Below are 13,653 nucleotides of genomic sequence, written 5' to 3'. Positions count from 1 at the left end.
TGATTCCTGCTTTCCACTCCCTGCCTTCTCCAATGCTCCCTTCCATAGGTCACTCTGTGCCTCAGAGACCCTCTGTGGCCCTTGACTACATTCTTAGAAGGAATGCTTAGCCTCAGTTTACAAAGCTGTTCTGGGTGAAGCCGATGGGAGGCCTGGGCCTTGTCCACTTGGCATCATCATCTTCTGACGTCTGTTTCCCACCTTTAGGGGTGGTCCTCGCTTGAAAAGATCTGATCCAGAGGGTCAGACTTGACCCTTTGGCTGATCTTGCAGTGCTCACTCAAGCTGCTGCCCTGTTCCTTTCTGCTCCATCTTTCATCTCTTAGACATGTCCTTTGTTCCAACCCAGCAATTCTGTGTGTTGTCTCCCTGCAGAGACTTTGCCTTCCAGGGCTGTGCCGGGCTCCATGGGGAGAGCTGTAGGCACTCGAGAGTGGCTTGTAGAAGGCTCTGGAACAGGAGGTAAGGCCAGCGTCAGCAGTTGGCAGGGCAGGAGGGAAAGGCTGGGCATCAAAAGGCCCTCACTGTCATTCAGTTGGATAAGCATGTCTTCCTAAGCTGTCTTGCCAGGCATGGTGCTTGATGGTGGAGAAATAAAAGCAAACTTACTTCCCTGCGTGGAGCAAGTCTATGAGCACCATTTTTTTCCAACAGCATGTGCTCAACTTCGTGTCTCTGTCACGTTTTGGTAATTCTCACGATATTTCAAACCTTCCACCAGCAAAAGATTATGACCTGCAGAAGGCTTAGATGGTGTTTAGCAATTTTCAGCAATAAAGTATTTTGAAAGTAAGGTATGTACATTGTTTTTTTTTTTAAAGACATAATGCTATTGCACACTTAGTAGACTACAACAGATTGTAAACATAACTTATATGCACTGGGAAAACAAAAAATTTGTGTGACTTGCTTTACTGCGATATTCACTTTATGGCAGTGGTCAGGCACCGAACCTGCAATATCTCCAAGGTATGACTACACTGTATTTGCATTCCTACCTTCCTTGAGTCACTTCTTTATCCTCTCAAAATGCTTCTTGGGATCACCCTCTAAATTAACTATTTATATCCAAGTATTTATCTCCGGGTCTGTTTGGGGGAAATTAAAACTAAGAGCCCTATTATGTACCTGGGGTCTTACATCCATTTTCTTATATACTTTTCACACAAGCCGTGGAATACGCATCGAATCCTTCTTAGAGATGAGGATGCTGAGGTTCAGAGAGGTTAAAATATTCCCCAGGGTCACATAGCTAATGAGGGTAGAACCAGTGTTGGAAACTATGTGTGACTCCTAAGCCTGTCCCATTTCTACCATTTCTGCTCTTTCAGGGAAAACCCCCTGCGTCAGGGTCAGCAGACCTAAGCTCTGGGTTCAGTTCTTCCTCCACATCAATGTGTGACCTTGGGCAGACCCCTTGGTTGTTCTTGGCCTAAATCTCATTTACATATTTAAAGGTTATCTCCCTGGAGCTGGACAGGATCAGACCTTTCTTTGGAATGTGCAGGGTTTGGACAACTCAGGTCTGCTGAGTTAATCCTTTACTGCACACTTTCATAGCTCTTTCTTGTCATTCAAGACCCAGCACAAACACGACTTCCTTAGAGGCTTTTGCCAACCAACCATCCTGAACTCCCCTCATCACTTCTTACCGTTTTGCCTTGCTTTGTGTCATCATTGCTCTTTGCCATCTGTTTTCTTGTTTGTGTATCATCTACCTTCTCCTCTAGAATACAGATTCTTTGCGGGTGGAGATTTTGTTGATCATGTTGTATCTCAAATGCCAAGAACAGAGGATGGCAAAGAATAGTCATGAATAATAAACACTTTTTGCTCAATGAAGGAATCTGGACCACCATAGGCTGATTTCTAATATCTTTTCTAACTTTAAGCGACCATTAATCAAGTTAAAGTATTCATATTTTTTAAACTAGATTTTGAGTTCTTGTAAAGAAAGACTTTTTCCCATGATTTTTTTACCTGAAAGTTCTGAAGGCTATTAGGCAGTCGGTTCTGTCAAAGGAGACTGGAGCCATGTGGACATATCTTGCATATGTTCTATAGCATTCCAGAGTTTTAGTTTCTTCAGTCAATCTTTGTTGAACTCTTTTTTTTTTTTTTAATTTTAATCCACTAGCTACTTCAGTCATTATTATTATTATTATTATTTTTAATTTAATTTTGGCTGTGTTGGGTCTTCGTTTCTGTGCGAGGGCTTTCTCTAGTTGTGGCGAGCGGGGGCCACTCTTCATCGCTGTGCGCGGGCCTCTCACTATCGCGGCCTCTCTTGTTGCGGAGCACAGGCTCCAGACGCGCAGGCTCAGTAGTTGTGGCTCACGGGCCCAGTTGCTCCGCGGCATGTAGGATCTTCCCAGACCAGGGCTCGAACCTGCGTCCCCTGCATTGGCAGGCAGATTCTCAACAACTGCGCCACCAGGGAAGCCCCTGTTGAACTCTTATTGTGTGCCAGGTACTTTTTCAGTGTTGAAGATATGAGGGCCAACTAGACAGACGGGGTCCCTGCCCTCGAGGGGCTCACATCCCAGTGGGGAGAGAGACAGACAACGAGGAGACAAATACAGCAATTACATATCACTTAAGCACCAAGACGGAAATGAACATGGTGCTGAGATGGCAAGTAATGGGGGATCCAATTAGTCTGGAGGGTCAGGGGAGGACTCTCTGAGGAGGCAGTATTTTAAGCTGAGACATGAAGAATTAGGGGAGGAGCATTCCAGGTGGTGGAAACAGCAAGTGCAAAGGCCCTGAGGCAGGAAAGGTCTTGGCTTTGTCTGACAATAATAGAAGACCATGTGTCTGGAGGGCCACGAGTGAGGCAGGTAGTAAAAGGAGATGAGGCTGGAGGGGTGGGCAGGGACCTCAGGGGCCAGTGGCAGGAGGCTGATTTTTAATAAGTGCATCTGGCACCCACCGGTAGGTCTTTAGCAGGAGAGCAACACAGGGTGCTTCCCCTGCAGGGGCAGTGGAGAGACTGGCCGGGAGGGGGCAGAGTGGAAGTGGGGGGCTGGCTGGGAGCTGCCCAGGTACTCAGGTGAAAGATTCAGGAAGTGGAGGTGGTTCAGAGCAGACACAGCAGAAATGCGTCCTGTGGGAGGAATAGACAGGCCTTGAGGATGGACTGGAGGTGGGGGTGAGAGAGAGGGGCCCAGGGTCCTGGCCTGAGCAGCCTGTCGTCACTCACAGTGGCTTCCCTTCCGGCCTGTGCCATACATACCTGCTGTGCTCTGGGGACTCAGGTCTGACTCTTTGGGGCTCCATTATGAGAGGTTAAAGCCCAGAAAAGTGGAACAAGAGGCCAGGCAGGGGAACTGGATCGCCCACTTCATGCCTTAAAGTGCTTAGTCAGCGGCTTCTCAGCCTCGGTTGGGTAACCTGAGCTCCTCGAGTTCAGTCTTGGCAATTGGCTCATCGTTTCCCAAATCCTACAAGATGATGTCTGGTGTGTAGGGAGGGGTTAGGACTTTCGGGAATACGAAAGTGGGCCTCGCAGGCCTCCATGGTCAGGGGTGGGCTTCACTCGAGCGCCGCCCTGGGGCTCCCAGCCTGGAGGGAGGGGCCTCCAGGCTGAAGGGGAGGTGGGACGCTGAGGCTCCGCACCTAGACGTCTCGGCGGGGGAGGCGCTGCTGGGCAGCGTGAGCCCCGGCCGCGCCGAGGCGTCTGGAGCGCGGCCCTGCTCGCAGAGCCTAGTCTGCAGAAAGCCCAGGGCGCTCCCTCCCCTGCGTGTCCCCAGGAGCCTCTGCTCCAAGGGTGGTGACAGGCCCAGAAGTGCCCCCCGAGGGAAGGAGAAGGGACTGTATTAGTTTCGCAGGGCTGCCATAACAGTGTACGACAGACTGGGCAGCTTAAAGAACTGAGATGTATTCTTTCACAGTTCTGGAGGCTGGAAGTCCAAGATCAAGGTGTCAGCAGGGTTGGTTCCTTCAGTCTTCTCCCTGTGTCTTCACATGGTCTCCCCTTTGTGCTTGTCTGTCCTAATTTCCTTATCTTATAAAGATACCAGTCAGTTGTGAGATGGGAATTGACATGTATACACTCTTGAAACTGTGTATAAAACAGATAACTGGTGAGAGCCTACTGTAGAGCACAGGGAACTCTGATTAGTGCTCTGCGGTGCCCTAAATGGAAAGGAAGTCAAAAAAAGAGGGGATACATCTATACGTATAGCGGATTCACTTTACAGTGGAAACTAACACAACATTGTAAAAGCAACGATACTCCAATAAAAATTAATTAAAAAAAAAAAGACACTCGTCGTATTGGGTAGTACTCACCCATATGACCTGTTTAAGCCTTAATTGCCTTTTTAAAGGCCCCATCTCCAACCACGGTCACATTCTGAGGTACTGGGGGTTAGGACCTCAACCTATGATTTTGGAGGGGACCCAATTCAGCCCAGAACAGGATCTCAGGAGAGAGCCCGTGGGCCTGCACATAGCTGTCACAGGAGGGCGAAGGAGACCTGCAGCAGTGAATGTGCACTGTCATCAAGGCTGGGGGGTGGGGGGGCCGGGACCCGCGCCAGCGAGAAGGGCCCAGGTCAGCAGGGGTGACTCTCAGACCAGATACAACCAGATCTGTGACCTTTGTCATTAAGCTGTGCTCATTCCAAACGATCTCATTAGTCCCCCTGCTGGGATGAACCACCCAAAGAGCAGGGGGGCTTTGAGGCTAATGTTGGCCCCATGGGTGTCCTTTTAGGGCCCAGCCCGCTGCTAAGCACATTGCAGACCCTCTGCAGAAACATCTCCTGGTTGTTTGTGAAACACCCTGTGGACGCCCAGGGGCACCGCTCATCCTTATGCCATTTGGGGATTTCCCAGCACCCACTATCAGGAGGTTCATCTGAACCTCAAACATGCCTGGGAGGTCAGCAGGGGGGTTCTTATCCGGGCTTCTGTTTGGATTTACAGAGATTTCCTGGGTACCTCTCTGGGTCAGGCATGAAATGCTTCCAGTTTGGTGGGGAAATGTCAGACCCATGAACAGACCAATTCAATATGGTGAGAGGTTGGCCCTGGGGCTTTGAGAGCAAGAGACGGAGCACTTCGTCCCAAAGGGGTTTGGGAGGAAGTGACCGCTGAGCTGGCGCTTTTTAAATTTATTGTTAAAAACCAAATTCATAGACATACACGCTTTAAAAAGTGGAACAGTCCTACCCAGTTTACAGCAAAATTAGTGCTGCCTTGCTCTACCTGTTCCCCGCTCTGGTTTTTCCTGCCAGTGTCCATTTTCACCCCACTTAGAAGTTTCCTCTGGTGTTTGTTGCCATGTCATTAAATGACATGCTTATCCTACTGTTTCTTGATTACTCTGGGAGATGAGAGTTCAGGTTTCCGGTATCCTTCTTGCCTCACACCCACTTCCTGCTTTCCCAAAACAGGGATAGGAATGGAATTCTTATTTGCTGTTTGCCTCATTATGACCTAAGTTCTCATTCACACTGAAGCCATGAACACGTCTATGCTTCTGTTTCTGTTCTTGACATCTTCATTTTCCTTGGAATCAATAATTCCTCTAGTAATGATGAGTTTTCTGTGTCCCAATCTATCACCTGTTTTCCACCAGAAGTGTACTCCCCTCTCAGGACGTTCAAGCCCTCCCCAGGCTCTCTCCTTGCTTAGGCCTAGGCTGCTTGTTCCTGCTTCTACATGGCCGTCATCCTGGGCATCCCCCTTGCCTCTCTGCTGCACTGAATTACCTGGATCTGTCTCTTTCTTGGTTTTGTCCCTTGTTTTGGTAGAGGGCATCATCTTGTCACTTTCTGAGGAATGATACATAGGAGTAAATTTTTTTTAAAGAACTTGCATGTCTGAATAATGTTCTGTTTTGCATTCATGCTTGTTTCGGTGTAGAATTCTAGGTGGGGCAGAATTTTCTGTCTGAATTTGAAGACACAGAGTCTTGCTTCTGGTATTGCTGTTGAGAAGTTTAATGCCCTTCTGATTTCTGTTCCTTTGTGTGTGACCTGTTTCTTGTCCCCACTCCCTTTTGGAAGCTTTTGGGATTTTCTTCTTGTCCCTGGTCTTCTGAAATGTCATGACTATGTGTCCTGGTGGATCTGCTTTCATCCATTGTTCTAGGCCAGAGCTGTCCAATCCACCTTTCTGCGCTGATAAAAATGCTCTCTACCTGTGTTGTTCAATACTGTGGCCTCCAGCTGCTTGAGGCTGCTGAGCACTTGAAATCTGGCTGATGTGACCAAGGAACTGCTTGTCTGGTTTTATCTAATTTTAAGTAATTTATATTTAAATTTAATTAGCCATATGTGACCAGGGGCTACCATATTGGATAGTGCACTTCAATGACCTTTCACTATGGAGACTCTTGCCCTTTGGTTCTGGGAAGTTTTCTTGAATTATTTCTTTAAGTTTTAAAAATTCTCTGTTCTGAAACCCCTATTGGTCAGATGATGAAACTCCTGCAACGATTCTTTATTTTTCTTATTTTTTCTCTCCCATTTTCCATCTTTGTCTCTATTTTTCTTTTGGAATGAATCATTTAACTTCACTTTCATACCTTTCAATGGGATGCTACATCTTGTGTTCTTTTTATTTCTATGAGTGCCTTTTTGCTCTCCGTTCTGATTTCACGTCAGCACAGCACTCAGGCCACTGTGACTGTTTTCCAAAGCTCCCTTCCTCCTCCCACATTGCTTCTGTTCCTTTGAGCTCCTTTTTCTGTTTATTTGGATCTTTCCCTTGAATGCTGGCTAGTCCTTGCCTGTCTGCTTGATTCTGAGGATGTGTGGGAGTTGTCAATGGTGGGCTTCGGTGTAGAGCTATCTGGCTGGAGGATCCCTGAATATCAGGATCTGTAGATCCTTTGGGCTGTTCAGCTTCCCAAGAAGGAATTCCCTAGTCTTCTGCCCAGGAGACGGAGGGTGGTGGAAATCTCATGATTCCTTCTGCTTTCAGTAATGCATCCTGACCTCCTCTCTGCCAGGCGTCTCCAAGTCCAGAGTACGTCCAGTTCAACATGTGCAGAGAATATCCCCCAGTCTTCTACAGGCTAGGGGAGGTGGCCATAATAAAGTACCACAACCTGGGTGGCTTAAAACAATAGAAATTTATTGTCTCACAGTTCTGGAGGCCAGAAGCTCAGGGTCAAGGTGTCAGCAGGGTTGGTTCTTCCTGGAGGCTCTGAGGGAGAATCTGCTCCATGCTTCTTCCTAGCTTGTGGTGATTGCTGGAAATCCTTGGTGTCCTTGGCTCGTGGCAGCATCACTTCTGTCTCTGCCTCCATCTTCATATTGCTTCCTTCTCTCTGTGTGTGTCTGTGTGTCTCTTCAATCATTGAATTAGGGCCCACTCTACTCCAGTATAACCTCATCTTAATTACCTAATTACATCTGAAAGTCCTATTTCCAAATAGGGTCATATTCTGAAATTGCTGGTTGACATGAATTTGGGGGGAACATTATTCAACCAAGTACAAGAGGGAAGTCTAATACTTTATTACATAGACTTTAAACAGTCCTCTGTTTTCACCCTCACTTAACACTTCCAATTACAGAGGTACCTGGTGCATGCAGTTCCTGATTCTTTCTGGCCTCCAGTGGCGTGGTTCTGTTTACTTCTGGTCTCCCGAGTGCTGTGGGCTCAGCTTCAGTTTTCTCTGCTCTGCCAAGTGAGTGCTTTCATGGCAGATACACAGTGGTCATGGGCATAGACTCTGGGGCCAGACCACCTGGGTTTAAAGCTTGGCTGTGTGGCTGTGTGACCTTGTCCAAGTGACCTAACTCCCCTGTGCCTGTATAAAGGGGGTGATAATGAGAGAACCTTCTATGTACTGTTATTCTGAGGACTAAGGAGAGAACTTAGGAAGGTGTCTTGCACAAAGAGCTCTTGATGACTCTTGGCTACATCTACTTGTAGGTTCAAACAGTTGGTGGCTGTGGTCTCCTGTCTGGTTGTCTTTGTCCCTGTGGATTTATGCCTTTTAAGAAAGCTCTTTAGGGACTTCCCTGGTGGCCCAGTGGTTAAGACTCTGCGCTCCCAATGCAGGGGGCCAGGGTTCGATCACTGGTCAGGGAACTAGATCCCACATGCATGCTGCAACTAAGAGTTCGTGTGCCACAACTAAGGAGCCAGCGAACCACAACTAAGGAGCCTGCGAGCTGCAGCTAAGACCTGGTACAACCAAATAAGAATAAATAAATATTTTAAAAAATTATTTAAAAAAAAGAAAGCTCTTTAGTGCATTTTACGGGGGCTTCAGGCAGCTTCAGAAGTAAATGCTTGTGTTAAACCCACCGTGTTTAAGCTTCTGAGAGGAATCTTAAAGATGAACAGGCATTCAGGAGGGAATAAGCAGGTGGACCAGCCTGAGCAAAGGTGGGGAGGTGTGAGGTAGCATGGGCTGTGCAGGGACCTGCAAAGACTCCAGTCTCATGCAGCATAACGTCTGAGGAGGGGGGTCTGGGACACAGCTGGGGTGTCACCTGTCACCTGGATGAGGCACAGGCCGTGTGGGACTGTGGGAGGGTTCAATCGGGGACGCCCTGATTAGATGTGCAAAGACTGCCCTGTGATAGGTGATCAGACAGGAGGCTGTGGTCATTGTCTAGGTCAGAAATGGTGAGGGTCTGCATGGGGGAGGGGAGTGAGAAGAGAGGAAATTTTTAAAAGATATTGAAACTCTTAAAAATATTGTTAGTTATTCCTTCCTAAAATTTTATTAAAAAAAAATTCAAATACAGAAAATTTGAACCGAAAGATGGAAAAAATCTTATAGTAAACAACTATCTACCACCTTCTGGACTGAATAATTAGCATTTTGCTTTCTCTGTTTCATCACCCATCTTCCCATCCCTCTATCCATCCATCAACCCATTTCACTTTTTGACTCAATTCAATGTACGTGCAGAATGAGAATACTTTACCCCTGAACACTGCAGCATGAGTGTCATTAACTAGATGAACCATGATGAGTAAATAAAACTGATCTACTGATACTATCTTCCTTTAAAATTATGATATTTTGTTCTTCCTAGATTTTTTTGCATTAATATTGATTTTTTTAAATAGTAGGTTAGAATATAATTTGTCTTGATCACAGATTTTTGGCAATTTTCTGCTCAAGTGGAATGTCTTACTTTCCTCGCCTTATTTCCTGCCCTGCCTGGAAGTCCTGACTGAATTTTATAAATACACTGTGTCTGTAAGGAGGGAATGAGCTCTCCTTACTCCTGTTTTTTGGTTCCTTTGGGAATTGTCTTTTCTCTGTCAACAATGCACTCACTTTGGGAATTTTTAGAAATAATTTCTGCCTCAGGGTAGGAGGAGGAGAGTGGGAGGGATTTCAACCCAGGGTCTTTGACATCCTACAGGGATGGGGAAACCTGGGGCTGGAGGTCATGCTCAGGGCCCTGAGCTCATACAGCTGGACAGACACCCCCAGCCCCAATTAGAAACCAGGAAATTAAGTCCTGAACATTTATGACTCAGTGTCTCCACACACAGCAGGTGGTAAGAGGAGCCATTTAAACACGATCAATAAGAAGGAAAAAGGTAAAGAGTTCAGGGTCAGCAAGCTCCCAACCTTTTAATTAGTTTTCAACTACAACTTGAACTCATGTCTCCTCCTCTTGCTAACAAAAAGTACATTCCGTAATCTGTGATTACTCTATAATTCTTGTCCTTTTTAGCCACTAGTTGAACAGTTTATGAGCTCATATGAGTGAACATTTCTAGAGCGTCTGCTGAGGGTCAGGTATCTGATGGGCAAGGTCACATGTTCTCTTCACTCAAAGCCACCAGGAGGTCAACTTGCAGATCCAGGACGCAAGCCCTTCAGGTCACAGACCAGGGTCTGGTCTGATCTGGGCTCCTTTAGGAGGAAAAGACATAACTATTAACACTCATTTTTATAGATTAGGCAACTGAGGTTGAGAGGGTTTAAATGACTCACCCCGGGCCCGCATATCAGTCACATTTTGTGGATCCCTACTAGCCAGCTGTCTACACAACAGAGAGCATAGGTGTCCCTGGAGTCCGTAGAAAGCTCAAGGACCTCCTGCGGCGGGTTCCCAACCACACCCTTTGCTTGTCCCCCTCTACCTCTGGCAAATTCTCACAGATTCTTAACTAATGTGGTTGCACAAAGTCAAAATCCCTGAAATTTTGCTATTTCACAACCACTAGGATGGCTATTAAAAAAAAAAAAAAAGGAAAAGAACAAGTGTCGGTGAAGATGTAGAGAAATTGGACCCTCATCGTTTGCTGGTGGCAATGTAAAATGGTGCAGCCGGTGTGGAGAAGAGTTTGGCAGCCTCTCAGGTACTTAGGCATAGAATAACCATACGACCCAGCAATTACACCCCTGGGGAGATACCTAGGAGAACTGAACACAGTTTCTCAAACAAATACGTGTACCTGCATGTTCATAGCTGCACTATTTACAGTAGCTGAAGGGTAGAAACAAGGCAAATCAGTGGATGAATGGATAAACAAATTGCAGTGTATCCATACAATAGAGTATTATTCAGCCATCCAAGGAGTGAAGTACTGATACACTGTACAAGAGAGATGAACCTCAAAAACATGTAAATAAAAGAATCCAGACATAAGAGGCCACACAGTACATGATTCCATTTATATGAAACATCTAGAAAAGGCAAATCCATGAAGACAGAATGTACTTTGGTGGTTGTGAGGGCTGGGGAGAGGAGAGGGTGGGGAGAAACTGCTTATTGTGCGCAGGAGTTTACTCTGGTGTAATGGGAGTGTTTTGGAACTAGAGGAGGTGGTGGCACAACATTGTGAATGTGCTAAATGACAACGAATTGTTCACTTTAAAACGGTTAGCTTTATGTCATGTGAATTTTATCACAGTAAAAAAAAAAAAAATGTAAATCCCAGGAACGTACCCCAACAAGTACAAGACGGGTCATTATGGTGCCTGCGAAGCCCAGTGGCTTTTTCCAGAGGCCCTGAGCAACTTTCAGCCCCCTGCTGAGCTGTCCAGGATGGAACCTTGGTCCTAGAATGATAGGATCCCCAGCTTGGCCTGTGATCTGATCACTTCCTTATTAGCAGCAGTAAAAATTGGGTTGATTTAGACCCTGTGCTTTGCAACCAAGAAATGACAAACATACTCAACAGTGATAATGATGGTAAGATGGGCCATTCTCACAGCCCACAGTGCTGTGTCCTTCTCTCCTTCTGGCCAACATCGCTGTGTCCATGGCAGTGCGAGCAACATCGCCTCCTCTGGGAAGCCCATCCATCGCCACGGTGGCTCCAGATCCCATTATCTCTGCCTTCCCCAGACTCCTGATGCCTTTGGAGGTGTCTGCTTGCATGGAGCATCCCACCTAGGTAAGTGCCCTTCTTGACAGTCCTGTTCACACTTTGTCCCCATGACGGCGCTATGACGCACCGGGCACAGTGAAGACCAGTGAAGACTGATAGAGAGGGCCCTATGACCCTGGGGATAACTGTGTCACCAATGGAATAGGGCATCTTGTATTGGAGTCCAGGTGTGGGCTGAACTTGGCTGGGCGGGGTCCCTGGAAAATGTCACTGGACTTGGCAGGCACCATGGTGACGTGTACTTAGGAACCTCTTGGAATTGCACGCACAAATGAACGGTGTTCATTTATTTTCTGGGGATGTGGTTTATTTTTCCCATCTGATTATCACAGGAGCCTGTGTTCTAACTAAAGATAAAGAACTCAGCTTGTGAACCTATGTGATCTCTGCTGAGTGAACCTGCTGAATGAACCCTTGTTTGGTCAGTTCAAACAGCCTCACAAGGTAGAATATATATAATTTATTCAGTGATTTTGCAATTGTTCACCCTGGGATCCACAAGCTGGATTTCTGACAAAAACAAGCAATGACATTCTTTTCATTTACAGCAAAAAGTTAAATTGATGGAATTTTTTTTTTTTTCCTTTTAAAAAAATTAATTTATTTTTATTTATTTCATTTTTGGCTGTGTTGGGTCTATCATTGCCGTGTGCGGGCTTTCTCTAGTTGTGGCGAGCGGGGGCTACTTTTCATTGCGGTGCGCCGGCTTCTCATTGCGGTGGCTTCTCATTGTGGAGCACGGGCTCTAGGCCCGCAGGATTCAGTAGTTGTGGCTTGCGGGCTCAGTAGTTGTGGCTCGTGGGCTCTAGAGTGCAGGCTCAGTAGTTGTGGCACACAGGCTTAGTTGCTCTGCGGCATGTGGGATCTTCCCCGGGCTCGAACCCGTGTCCCCTGCATTGGCAGGCGGATTCTCAACCACTGTGCCACCAGGGAATTTTCTTTACTTAAAAAAAAGTTTCAGGGGCTTCCCTGGTGGTGCAGTGATTGAGAATCCGCCTGCCAATGCAGGGGACATGGGTTTGATCCCTGGTCCGGGAAGATCCCACATGCCGTGGAGCAACTAAGCCCGTGCGCCACAACTACTGAGCCTGTGCTCTAGAGCCTGTGAGCCACAACTACTGAGCCCGCACGCCACAACTACTGAAGCCTGCGTGCCTAGAGCCCGTGCTCCACAATGAGAAGCCACTGCAATGAGAAGCCTGCGCACTGCAACGAAGAGTAGCCCCCGTTCGCTGCAACTAGAGAAAGCCCGCGTGCAGCAGTGAACACCCAACACAGCCAAAAATAAATAAAATAAAGTTTTAAAAAAATGTTGCTTTAAAAAAAAAGTTTCAAATTTTGAAAAGGCTATATGTGCATGTGGTAAAACATTAAAATGATATAAGCAGGCAATGCTTTTATACTATGAAGAATGATGTTTTCTTAGGTTTTCTGGTAGATACTTTCATTAGATTAAGGAAATTCCCTGCTGTCAGTAGTTTAAGATCATCTTATATCATGTGATTTGAATATTATCAAATGCTTTTTCTGAAACTATCGGGATGATATGACTTTTTAAATTGGTTAATATGATAACTATTATTTATATTTATTCTCTGGTAAGTATCCTTGAGTTCCAGGGTCAAATCCCGCTTAGTCATGATTATCATCACTGCTAGATTTGGTTTCCTACTATTTTTTTGGGGGGGAGGGGAGTTTTGCATTGATACCCATGAGTGAGACTGGCATGCAGTCTGTCTTTCTTGTCCTGTTTTTTGTCTGATTTAGATCAAGTTGATACTATCTTCCTAGGATGAGCTGGGCATGACTGGATTGTTTTTATGTGACGACTCAGAAGCCCTTGGCTTCACCTCTGTGGTCGCATCCTCTAAGGTGGCCGCCAATAGTGCTGCCTCCTTGTAGTTATGCCCTATTTAGCCCCTCTCACTGGTGTGGCTGGGACAGGTGACTTGCTTCTAATAAATAGCATATGGCCACAGATATGGGATGCCACTTCTGAGATTAGGTTATGAAAAGCCTGTGGCTTCCACCTTGGGCTCCCCCTCTCACCCCCTCACTCTGAGGGAAGCGGCTGCCACGTGGAGAGAACCAGGTGGCAGAGATCTGAGGAGGGCTTCTGGGCCACAGCCAGCAAGGAACTGAGTCCTTGAGCTTGTGAGGGTCTGAATCCTGCCAAACCACCTAGAGGACCTGAAAGTGGATCCTCCCCGAGTTGAGACTTTGGATGAGATGCAGCGCAGCCTGACATCAGGACGGTAACCTCATGAGAGAGCTTGAGCCAGAGGTGCCCAGCTAAGCCACACCTGGTCTCCTACCCCA

The sequence above is a fragment of the Balaenoptera borealis genome, assembly GCF_965194805.1.
Source record: "Balaenoptera borealis genome assembly, chromosome: 16".
NCBI classification, from domain to species: domain Eukaryota; kingdom Metazoa; phylum Chordata; class Mammalia; order Artiodactyla; family Balaenopteridae; genus Balaenoptera; species Balaenoptera borealis.
This window is presented reverse-complemented; position numbering follows the sequence as displayed.